At 39.0% G+C, this 13,445-nt stretch overlaps 1 protein-coding gene across 3 annotated transcripts in view; it reads left to right on the top strand.

Moving 5' to 3' along the window:
* The window catches only part of GRM8 (glutamate metabotropic receptor 8), a 766,011-nt gene that overhangs the window by 557,231 nt on the left and 195,335 nt on the right, over window positions 1–13,445 (top strand). The window lies entirely within an intron of this gene.

The raw sequence follows: 13,445 nt of genomic DNA, 5'->3' as shown, positions 1-13,445 counted from the left end.
AAACTTTTTTTTTTTTTTTTTTGTGGTACGCGGGCCTCTCACTGTTGTGGCCTCTCCCATTGTGGAGCACAGGCTCCGGACGCACAGGCCCAGCGACCATGGCTCACGGGCCCAGCCGCTCCGCGGCATGTGGGATCCTCCCGGACCAGGGCACGAACCCGTGTCCCCTGCATCGGCAGGCGGACTCCCAACCACTGTGCCACCAGGGAAGCTCCTAAACCATTTTTGATTCGAAATATGGATTTGAGGAAGGGTCATCATTCAAGCTAATGAGCCCCTGAGCTTACCATCTGAGAGGGATCTTCCTGTATCTGCCTCCAAGAAGGCAGATGTATGTATCTAGCAATTGAAAGTAAAACACAGGTCAGCATGATGCCTGGAAATCTGTGTTCCCGGGAAAGAGGCAAGGGCCCTGCTCTGTCATAAGTGATTGCTTCAGGAGGAAACTCCTAAAATCTCCAAATCTTTGAATTCCAGCCAAGCTTTTCTTTTCCTTGTTAAGGAATAGGTGCTCAGATAAAATGCGTGCACAGTACCTTCCGTCCAGTTTGTAATCTCACGTGAACGCGTCACTGTGAGGGGTGCATCTGTAGCTGTGCAGTCATCGGGAGAGCAGCTCTGGTGGACTCAGCTCCCGTGATGGGCAGATGACTGCAAGTGGGCAGCAACTTTCAGGGGCTGTGGACATAGATGGTGGACAGCTGTCTGAAGGGGGCAAAGCTGGTGGAGAAGACAAGCCTGCTGCCACAGAGCAGTAGAGATCACCTTTGGTTAAGTAATGACGTATCTGATGGGGAACCCTAAAATAATGGTGTGGGCATGTTGTCAGGGGCTGGTTGTTCTGCACAAGGATGTGCTGAAGATGAGGCATAATCAACATAGGAGTTAAGAAGTCAAAACACCGGCTACCTAACCTTTTCTTTTCTCTACCTGCTCACTGTTCCTTCAAATACTTCTAAAGTACTTATGTATTAGTTCCAGAATCACTTCTCAGTGAATTCTAAAGATAAGTGAGTTTTTTTCTTGTCCCAAAGCAACCATAGAAGCGAACGAGGCAAAATATTGTACTGTAACTCAGACGCATGTGTGTTTGTTTTGTGTGTGTGTGTGTGTGTGTGTGTCTGTCTATCTGTCTGTGTGAGGGTTTGTAGGAATTACTAAGGGTAAATTGATAACATAAAGAGGAACAAACATTCCAGGTGTCAGATGTCTGTGCTCTTTTGAAAAGCACTGAGGGTGTTGCTCATTACCATGAACGGTACCTGAATATTAACAAAAAGTTAGAAGTAACAAATATTTGCAGAATGGGTTATCTCCTTGCATCTTCCTAAGCAAAGCACACTGCTAATAATGTTAGTTGGCAGTACACCAGGGCAGATAGACAATGATAAAATGGGTATATTAGGGGCAAACAGCTTACTGACAAGAGTTCTAAATCTAAAACACCCCTTCCTTAATTAGCTTATTAAATAGATTGTATCGTAAGGCACAGAAGAGCAAGACCTCACTATCAGAAAGAAATAACTGGAAAAATATACACACAAATATTTAATGTATGTATATTTATTGCATTTCCTCAATTCTATTATGATTTATTACAAAATAAATTTGATTAAGAATCATTTTTTTCTGGACCTAATAGGTATTAAAGATACATAACAGCTAAAAAGCAAGTTCCAGTTATTTGGAAACTTCAGTATGTGGCAATAAGTGTTTCTTGATCAAGGAAATGTGTGTTATATATATATATTGTTGGCACTCTTGTTGAAGGACGAGCACACTGGCCAGGCAAGGCTAGAGGTGAGCTTATAAACTAAGTAGACAGTCTTCTACTGACAATCTCATTGTCAGTGGGCAATAAATAACCACCAGTAGGGAACTTGCCAGTGTATAGTAGAGGGTGTGCCTCTCATGCTATAAAAAACTTTGGTTCCAGTTCCAGTTGTGCCTCTAACTGGCTATGTGACCTGAGGCAAGCCTTCTATACAGTAAGTCCCATCTTTAATTAGACCCTCTGAGAAAAATAGCCCCTGGCTGTATAGACGGGGTTTTATCACCCTATTTTATACTCTTTCAGCATCTCCTACTTCTCGCTTATAGAATTATTACAATTATAATTCAGTTATTTGTATAATTATATGTTAATTACACAATCTAGTGTGGATCTCATTCATCACTCTCTCCAGCTTCTACCTCAGTGCCTGGCATATGGTTGATGCTCCCATTATATTTATTGAGCAAAGAAAATTATTTCACTCTCTAGGCACCAGTGTTTCCATTAGTAAGGTGAGAACATTATACTAAAAGATCTCGGCAGAGCCCTTGTCACCCTAAAATCCTTTGATTAACTTTATTTTAATGTATCCTCATTTAAAATTTTATATCAGAGGAAATTCTAGGTTTTAATGATAAATTGTTTGTTCATGCATCCAAAAATAATAGTAGGGAAAGATTTCCTCTAATATGCACATTATATATGGTAATTTTAGAGGTATAAAAATTAGCTAGTGAACTAATTTTTAAAAATGGACTAGCAGAGTATTCTCCATTGGACTCTAAGCCCCTTGAGGGGAGGGATCACGCTTTACTCATCTTTTTGATTCTAGTTTCTAGCATAGACCCTGGCACGCATCTCTATTGAATTAATAAGGGAGGTTGAGTGAATAAAGTAGTAGGAAAATAGAAAGAAACAACCAAAGTAATGGAGAGCTTTGTAAGCAGAAGTCTCAGGAATTTGAAGGAAAAACAGGACTAGATAAACGTAGTCAGGTGGGAAGCATTCATGAGAATGAGTTACAGAGTATCAGACACAGACATTTCTGATTTTAAAATCAGTTTTCAAACTGTTAGTTACAATCGTATTTTTTATCACCTGCATTTAAGACAGTGGAGGAGACCTAGTGCTTGATGGGAGGCCTCTCCACCCCCACTGTGAGTCAGTTTTGAAAAACTCTTTCTATTCCTGAAATTGAGATACTAGATGCAACCGTAGCCAGGACCTGAGTGTCAGTCAAAAAGAAGGCAGCAGACGCACACTGAAGAGGCATGAAGTTTTCCAGGTGCCTGAGTACCTCTTAATGGAAGATCACTTACAAAATAAATGTTGACGGGTTTTTTTAATCTTTTTTCGGGTTGTGTACTTCTAAGGAATGCTCTCGGTTTATCAGAAAGAGGAGCCACACTGGTTTAAAAGTGCCTTAAGAAGCTCAAATAAAGATATTTCCTTCGCACTATATTATTATTTTTCCTCCCCTTGCCTGGAGAATCTTTCAGAATCAACACATTTTTCCTCCCAACTTCATACAAATGCAGCACTCAATGGCTCTTTAGGGATGAAAAGCTGCATTTACTCAAGAATTTTAATAGGACCGAAGATACTTCAAAATCAGATTCCTCCATGATATTATTTGATTATTTTCCTTGAAATCAGGACACCAGTCTATATCTATTTATCATTATTAACATGTAAAAGATACTGCTTAAATATAAAAAACAAATAGGAAGAGCAGAAGTCAATATCTTTTTTTAGATCTGTGTAGCTCCTATGCCCAGAAGCAGTTTTCAAAGAGAAGTGATCAAATCACAATGTTAAATATGAAATCTTAGTGTTGTGCATGTTTTGGTTTCATCAGTGTTGCTGCTTCAAACCAATGACACCCACTAATACCTTTACCAAGGAAAAAATAAATCAGAAAGTCACTTAACTGGTTTGATTTTTATCATCCCTAAATTTCCAAGGCTTATCCTTCCAGGGCGTCCCACTTCCCACATTCATGTCATGACACCCATAGAAAGTGATGACATTTACACGGCTCCCTGGGACAAAAAGAAGAGGCTGTTTGAGCCTGAGGGGATTGGCCTGGAAGCTCCTTTCCTCTTCTCGTACCAGGGCATGGACCTGAAAGCTTGACCCACATCCATCCATGCATTTACAGCACATCAGTGGCTTTAGATCTCTGGCTAGCCATGTGACCAGAACTCCGATTCATTTATTTTTTTCTTTTTCGGTTATTTGTCCTGACCCAGGTTTTGCACTCAGTTATGTACTAACCTAATGACAATTGCTAGATGACTTTCACCTATGTAATTTGGGTAAACGTTAAGCGACTGTTCTCTTTGCCATGGTAACTTGCTCAGAACAAATGATGTTTCCTCCTGTCTGGGGGTCATGTGACCCTCTTGAGCTTGTCAGTTGCACCTCTCTCCTTTATTGTATTTATTATATTAAATTCTAGTTATTTTTTATTTTTTTTATTGTGAGTTCTTGGGCACCAGCAACTACATCTCATTATTTCCTCAGTACCTCAAAGTGCACAGCACCTGGTAGATTTCCTAGAAACCTACATTTGATTCACTCAACAGTCTGACTGAACATAACTGATGTGAAGCTGGTACCACTGAGATGCTTTGAATATAGATGCAAACTTATAGTTACAGATTTGGGGACATAAGCACCCACTGCAGGAAGACAATGTACTTCCTTATTTAAATGAGAAAGAATCCCAAAGAGATCACAGAAAATGCTGTCACCTGCATTTGAGGATTATGACTACAGAAAAACACACTGCCTTTTATATCCCTCAGTCATTATGACACAGACAACTATAGATCCCTCCGTTGCTATTGATATTTGGGGTTTATCAAATCTCTGGTAAGCAGCACAGTAGAGCTGGAACATGGATTTTGTTGAGTCTGAAGCATGAGTAGGAGAAGGAAGTAAATGGGAAGAGGCCGGCAAGTCGAAAGATGGAATAAGAATCAGAAGAGACTGAACTGTAGTGTTTGAGTTAGGTAGAAATGATGTTCAACCGGAGTGCAGTTTATAATGCACTGAACCAGTTAATAGACTTGAGGACAAAGGTCTATATTGATACACTGAAGTTCTTTATTCACTGTGCAGTATCAGGGAAGAAAGCTAATAGAATGCCAACTAAGATTAGGGGAAATATTAATAATATGTAATACTTCTCCAGAGCATCTCATAAAACCAAAGACACTCTGAGTTGCAAAGTATCTTAGAGGTCATGCAGTCTACTTTTCCAGCTAATGTCTCTTTAAACTTTTATGTTTAAGACACACTTCTGAGCGTTAGAAATTGGATGGTTTAAAGCACTCAAGATAACTACTCTTTGTGTGACATTGTAGAATGTGTCCCCTGTCCTGCTACATATCATGGCTACCTTGAAGAGACGTACCTTGCAAGACAGCCCTGTATATCCTGCAAGTTCATTATCTCCCCTTTGAGATCTTTTCCTTAAACTGACCACAAAGGGCATGAACTCTGCTTCCAACAGCAGGTATATAGGGAGGCAGAAGTCTAACAGTCTACCCTTGTTGCTTCTTGTGGCCACATGTGGCTCTTGGATGGGTCCTGACCTCTGCCACCGTGATGCCCTTGCCGGTCTGGATGCTGTCACAGCCCAGTGGTACATAGTGCTGTTTAGCTGCTACCTATTATTACTATTGTTATCATTATTATTTTAGTGATATTATATCATATACACTGTTGTATTATGAATATATTTATGTAATTATTATATCAATAATTATGATTGTTGTTGTTATTTCCATTATTATTTGTTCACAGTCCTTTACCTCAATCCCTTGAGGCCTGATGTTTTTTGAAGGTCTTATTGGATTTTTATTTAAAAGGCAATATGGACATATTATGTAATATCCCCAGTGGGGCATAGGGCAGAATCTCATAATTAGGTTCATTAATATTTTTGCAAATAACCATGTGAATACTCACATAAGTTGGAGTAGATAAAGACAGCCTCTCTCTCCTTGTTTCAGGTTAGGGTTTGGCAACAACTGAGTTAAACGTATTTTGGTTTTCTGCCTTTTTGGATTTTGGAATTGCAAAGAGCTGAAATTTTGTGTTATTATTATCGATATTGTATTTGTTATTCTTTCTGAAAATGACTGTTACAGTTTACTACCCCAATTATTCTCTGCCTGGCTCCCAGTTTGCCACTATCTTGCTTAAGCTTGAGGTTCCTGGGTAGAACTTGTTACTTTGGGTGTGATATGCTGGGCTCAGAGTAGAATTGATACATTACCCTCTTGATGTTGATATTAATGCTTTTGTAGCCAAGTCACCACACTATGATTTTCAGTCAACAAAACCTTTCTTTCTTTTTCATTTGTATTACTATATAATCTCACGTCCTCTCTTGTTGTTTTTGTCAGCTGGTTTCTGGAAAATAAATTTCTCCCTGTGAAATTGTTTCTCCCCATGAAATTTAATTTTTAAGTCTTGGCCCATTTTCTCAGTCTGATGAGATAATTTTGGATCCTGACTCTGACATCTCAGTATCTGATATTGCCATGCGTCAGATGTAACTTTGATTAGCATGTCTTAATCCAATTTGGTGAGAAAAATATTGAAAAGGACAGTGCCAAGAGCAGAGTTAATGTTGCTCATTAGTGAACTTTAGTCAACATTATTTGGAATAGTCATTCAGCCAATTAAAATCCATCAAATTGTATGACAATTTGTATTTCTACCCTTGTCTATAAGATTATCAAAAAGATCTTTTCTGAGGTCTAGTTAAAATCCACATTCCATCTGTCAACAGCTATCCCATGGCAAGTACTAGAGTAGCCTGAAAACAGAAGGAATGAAGGTGAATCTCACCTAGTTTAGTCTTTATGAAACCATGTTCCCTCTTAGTGGTTGCTTGTTCTCTCTCAAAGTCATCACAAAATCTGTACGGTAATCTGTCCCTCTGCTTATCAAGTCTATAGTCTTTGGTCAGGATATAATAACATATTCCTTCTTTCCACTTTTGAAAATCAGAACATATGCTCATCTCAACTTTCATGGTACCACTTCCATTCTCCATAGATTCTCAAAGATGACTGAAAACAATTCAATGTGAAATACCTTTCTGATATACGGTAAAGATGACCATATCATTTATCATCCAAGTAAAGCTATTTTTAAAAGAGAAGGGAGGTCCATTAATAAGTATGGCAGAAAGGCAGGCATAAACTGGGACTATCTTAGGCAAACCAGGATGTTCACCAGTAAGTTAACATGGCTAAGAGTCTTTGATTCGTTCAGAATTAGAAAGCACCTGTTACGGTCTCCTCGCCTGGCAAGCTTCATGCCGGCATTGGCCCTAACCATCTTTAATCAACATTTGTCTTCCACTGCAGAAGAGAATAAGTAGAGCAGCACCCCACTCTCTACCCCAAACATTCACTAATCATTCCCTCTGGGAGGAACAAAGACATTTGCCTTTTTCTGAATGGCATGTAAAAAAAAAAAAAAAAAAGGAGGAGGAAGATGAGAAGGAGAATATATTTTCTGCCATATATATATATATTTTTTCAAGTCAGCTTATTATGTGCTTCTGCATTTCCGACTCTGTATTTTACAAATATTCTCTTCTTAACTCTTTGCCCTTCTATCGAGTGCACAGATTCTCATGAAATTTGATGCCATCACAGATTCCTATTGATCTTTTTAGATATGCCTTCCTGCCCTTTTCTTTTTCCTTTTTAAAAATTATTTTCAGAAGAAAAACTGAAATTTCGTTTTGTATAGCCTAATAAACCTCCTGAGCTTTTTTTTCCCTTCCAGAATCTCAGCCATGGTTTCATCCTTCCCTTTATCAGGACCTTTGGAATGCTCCTTTCCTGACTTTTATACTCTGGCTAAACTTAACATTCCTCTCACTAGCTCTCAGGGGCTTTAAGATGTCATAGACACTTTCTCCTATGGTTTTTGTCATTTTCACACTCCCAATCTACTTGACGGCCAGAATTAATTTGAAAAAATAGCACTTTTCCTCATCGTTTATTCTATGTTTAGCATAATTTATACATTTCTATTAAAAGATCCCTTTTCAGTTTTCTTTTCCTTTCAGCTTCCCAATCCCTGGAGTAGGTAAAAAGTACCCAAAGAACCTATTATGAGATGTAAATTTAGAGTAATTTGGAAAACCTTAAGGCATTTATTGTGACATAAAAACCAAGTAGAGTAGGTATGTGGGCATGACATTTTAACAGTCAACAGTGATCTACCAAAACGTATGCTTTGCACACAGAACCCCCAAAGTAGGAGATGGGGCAGAAATCAGGCTGCTGTGACTTGGGAGCTTTCTCTCATTCAAAGGGCACATATTGATTTGAAGCAAGTTGCTAGGGAGCTCCTTTTTTGTTCTTATGTTTCTGTGGGGGGGGCGGATATTAAGTTTACTCTCTTGGAAGGAGTAGTAGGACAGTAACACTTCTGGCACTGGTCTTCCCACTTCATTAGGTTGCTACTCCGCAGGAATGATGACTGATCAGATAGTGAGGCGGGTCAGACTCACAGCCACCAACCCATCCACTGCAGGGCAGAGACATTACCAGGAAGAGCTGGCACTTGGACTGCCCATTCTCAGGCTCTGCAGGTGTTTGATTTCTTCTTCCTTGAGGTAATGGCTGGAGCAGTATCAGCTTGGGTTGGCTGACCACAGTCCTGTGATGAATCAGGATTCCGTGGGTCCTGGGGCTAGGTTTGGGAAGGCTCAATGTATCCTTCAATCTGGTCTTTACAAAGATGCTTTTAAAGCCTGATTGTTTTTAAACAATTGATACTGACCTTTGTACACTTATACTCTACTGGACAGAACCCAGGAGGTGATGAGGGTTCAGGTAAATTTTAAACAGAAAAGTTCACCTTGGACTTTCCCTGCAAATATTAGAGGGAGCCCTAAAAGCGTTCTTTAGAGGAATGGCATCTTCATATACTTTTGTTAATTTCCTCTTGGAGACTTAACCAGAAGTTTTGGCAGCTTGATTAGTCAAGGGCATTTTCTGAAAAAAGAATAATTATGGAGGGGTAATTGCACTAAAAGTAATTAAAACATTAGTCAGCCATACTGATTTTAATGTTGTAGCAGCATTGCCGTACTATTCAGGCAGATCGATGGACTTCAATAAAAAGTCTAGAAACGTACCCAAACACCTGTAGTCATTTAGTATATAATAGTGGTGGCATTTCAAATTAGTGGAACACAACATGCATTATTCAAAATATAGTGTTGGGACGAAGTTGGAAACATTTAAATTTAAGTTCAGTTTTTATTGTATTCTGCAAAGCGATGTTCATTTGTAGTAGGGAGTTAAATAATCTCTAGAGTTCATCGGGTGTTTATTATATTCCAGGCACTAGACCATGTACATTACATGGATTATCCCACTTATTGCTTTTAAGTGTCCTACCAGGTAGATGCTACTGTTAATCATATTTTATGACGAAGAAATTAAAGCAGAGATCAGATTACCCCTCAGATCAGTGGAGGCAGATTAGAGCACAGGGTTAAGGTAAGGGTTAGGCATAGCTTCACAACTCCAAGCCCCAAGCTCGTTACACCTTGAAAGAACTACAAGACACCACTGGTGAATATGTATGTGTGGTTTTAGCATAGAGGAGATCTTTCAGAACTTGACACCAAAAACAAAAACCAGGAAGGAAAACATTTAACTACATACAAATTTAAAGCCTCCTATATGTCAGAGATACCATAAATGACATAATGCCATAAATGAAATAAGACAAATCAACTTTAAGTATGTATTCCAGAGGATGGATTAATATATTTAATATAGAGAGCTCTTTTACAAAGCTTAATACCTCGGGGAAAAAAATGGACCGTAGACTTGAAGGCCATGCACACAAAAAATGCAAATAGTCCAAAACATGAAAAATGGTCAGTCTCATCAGTAACCAAATAATGCAAGTAAAACCAAAGGTATTAATTCATAACTTTATTTGAAATAGTGGTAATTGGAAGACCTAACTTTTTGATTTCAGGAAATTTATTAAAAGTAATAGAATTCCATGCAGCCTTTAAAATAATGTTTTAAGATTATAATGAAATGGCGAAGTACACAATGTGTTGACAAGTAAAAAGGAAGTTTTAGGGTCCCAGTTTTGTTCATAAACAAGGCACAGATGTAACAAAAGAATAAAGCCGTGTATATGTGATGCACGAAACTGTTGAAAGTGGTCATCTCTAAGGGGAGGGTTTAAGGTTGAACAGTTCTCTTTTTTTAATCGTTTCCCCTATGTTCCAAATATTCTGTAATGTATATCTGTCATATTTATATTCAGGAAAAAAATATATATACACGCATACTTTGTGAACTAAGGACTGAAATCCAGGGCCACTTCAGAGTATTATTTTCCTTTTCTAGTTATCTTTAGTTTACAAAACTCAATCACATACACGTTCTCATTTAACAGAAACTCAACCCCAGGTAGGTTCCCACTACCACTTGTAATAGCTTAATTTTCCATTCAACAGATTTGGGGAATACCGTAATTATTTTCCAAAAACTTCATTATTGGAATTCCTGGCCTTCCTTCTTTACTTAAATGTATTCCTCCCCTCCAGTTCTTTAGAGCACATCATCCATGGCTCCCCTTTTGTAAAGAACCAAAGTATTTTACTACAGTTGATCTAGAAGGCAGCCTTCATATTGTACAAAGCAGTCTAGTAACCCAGTGCCCAGGTCTGAAGCATCAGATAGACTGTGGGCAGAGCTAACAGGTGATAGGTGTGCTTCAAATGTATCATCCCCAAACTTCCGGGATTAGATGACACTCTCTTGGGTCTGACAGTTTCCAATTCTGTTCTCTGCTCATCCAGTCGTGATCGTTGGTTCCAGTCGCTAGTTCCTGTCCTTCTTTGTGATTCATTTTACTTCCTCCCTCATGTCCAAGAGCAGGCCATTCTCTTTATATTCTCTCTGGTCCCTGGAAAGGCATGCCTTATCCTTTTTGGAATCTGGGTTCACCACGTTTAACTTCCACTGGGAATGGCCTTCTGTGGCTCAGTGAGCCTTAACTCAGCCTGTGGCTTGTGAACTGCCTGCTAACATTGTGTGGTCTCGGCAGTATTATGCCATCACCTCCATTGAGCTGAATCTCACCTGTGCTTCCTGCCGGCTTCTCTTTACTTTCCTGCCTTTTTTTCTCCTTTTGAGTTCATGCAACCCTTAAAAGCTCTAGTTCCATTCAGTTCTTTCTCAGCAGACAGACTAGCCTCCAGGTCATCAAGCTATTGTTTCTTCTCAAAAAATTAATATAACCAGTAGCACCTCTTGACTTAATTTTAGGTCGTTGTTTCCTGCCTGAGAGAAAGATCTATAGACAGATCTATAACAAAGATCAGGGAGAAGTTTTTCCCGCTGGCTGCAGGCCTTCCTTCCAGCACCCTTGCTGTCAGCCTGTGTAGGTGCTTCTTCTGCTGGTTTTACCCATCTCACCCCGCTCTGGACTGGATGGTTGGTTCACTAATTAAATGACTACATTCAAGGGTTCTGATGCATTCCCAGCTCAGACACTATTGCATTATGTGTACACATGCATATCAGTTTTATTGAATGTATAATTCCTCACTGTTAGGTTAAGCGAATATTTCCCCCCTATAGCTAGTGGTCCTGTGGTCGGTGGAGTTCACGAGTTGTGAAATTCACAGATGCTGAGGGTGATAGATGCCTGGAACTATTATCCATGCTCTCTGATTCAAATTTTTATATTCATAAAAACATTAATTGCCCTAATAATTAGTAAATGTTAGAAAATGTTAGTAAAATTCTACTAATACAGTGCAGTTGTTATCTTGTTTATAAGGAATTGTGTGTAACATTATTTTGAAAAAAAAAGTAGTTTTACTGCTTAGAAATTATCTCAATGCCACTGGTCTATTTAATGTCAAGAAAACATTTTAGGCTCATTTTTATTTCCCAAAAGGTTGTTTTTGTTTGTATAGACACAGTCTGACTCAGTCTACATGATACCATATTAGCTACTTGATGTCTTATTTTCCTTATCTAAAAAAATTAGAGATAATACCTCATGGATCTGTCTTGAAGAATAAATAATGGAAATCATTGTAGCAGTCAGTAAATATACATTGCAGTGTGAACATACTGAATCACAGCCATGCTGCATAGCCACAGTATGGCTCATGCACATAGCCATACTGTGTGCATAAGCACTTTTCATTTGGGCTCCTTGCTAATGCATTAATCCGTTGGCAAAGGTTAGACCCTGCCACCAATGTCAGATGTGGATGAATTTGTTTCTTTAAGTACACATTGCCTTCAAAGGCAGTGCTACCAAATGTAAAATAGATAGCTAGTGGGAAGCAGCCGCATAGCACAGGGAGATCAGCTCGGTGCTTTGTGACCACCTAGAGGGGTGGGATAGGGAGGGTGGGAGGGAGATGCAAGAGGGAGGAGATATGGGGATGTATGTATATGTATAGCTGATTCACTTTGTTATACAGCAGAAACTCACACACCAGTGTAAAGCAATTATACTCCAATAAAGACGTTAGAAAAAAAATATTTTAATAGTAAACACAGCTTGTCTGTGAAAGCAACCGTCTCTAACAACTAAAGGGATCCCCCATCAGTCCCAGCTGTTACCTGTGACCCCTTCTCATGGCTGCTCCAAGATGGTGACATGAAGAAGGGTCAAAGTTATTAGATCCCTTCCCAACTGGCATGCCGTTAGATGCCTGAGGAGATCAAGGCTGGTCTTAGACTATGCCCATCCTTCACATCCCTCACTGTTTTGACTGCCAGAGGGGGGACCAGGAATGAGGCATAGTCCCTCACAACTCATTCTGATTATCATGGCCACCATTAGCCCTTATATCACTCTCCAAATCCCCAAAACTTTGGCATTTAATCCCCCTTGGCATTGTTTTATGGTTATTATTTCTAGTTTATATTTTGTTACCCCTACCTCCCTCCCAAAAGGAAAGTCAACACTAAAAGTTCAGTGGGCAGTTCCCTGACTTGGATAACTATGTGGTAGACTACTAAGGATAGATTTTAGTATTTATATTACATTGCCAACAATGGAGAAATAGCTGAACACAATATTTATTTTCTGCAATAGGAGAGAGTACCAAGGTTAGCCCAATTTCTGTGCATTTCTGTAAACATAGTTTTCCTGGCAGGTGATTTTAATGCTATGTTACTCTCTGGTGCCGTGCTTTGGAAATATATCCATCTCGGGATTCAGCTAAATCACACGTGGATAGATTGATAAATCCTATAGTGATTGAGCAAAAGAAAGTGACTTCTTTAGGTTTGGACCAGCTATTTAGTTTCTGTTATCTGTGCATTTTGGATATTATTTGATAAATCAAAACACCACCACAGATTCAAGTGCCTAATATATATTTACAGTAAGATATTCCAGAAAATGTTATATTATGTGGTCATTGAAGGATAGTATATCAGTCAGGGATAACCCTGGTTCCAGATGAGTAACCAGTAACTGAGACCAAGAAGGATGAGGTGTTTAAAATTTTGCATTTTATTTCATAGGATTATGGGATGCAACTGGGATCTCTTCTCATAGGAGAGGGGGTTAGTGAATTTCCTGGTACAGAACTCAGCCAGATGTTCTAATAGACTGAGCTCCA

The sequence above is a fragment of the Pseudorca crassidens genome, chromosome 8, assembly GCF_039906515.1.
Source record: "Pseudorca crassidens isolate mPseCra1 chromosome 8, mPseCra1.hap1, whole genome shotgun sequence".
NCBI lineage: Eukaryota > Metazoa > Chordata > Mammalia > Artiodactyla > Delphinidae > Pseudorca > Pseudorca crassidens.
The sequence above is the reverse complement of the archived record's forward strand: the minus strand, read 5'-3'. Positions and strand labels throughout refer to the sequence as shown.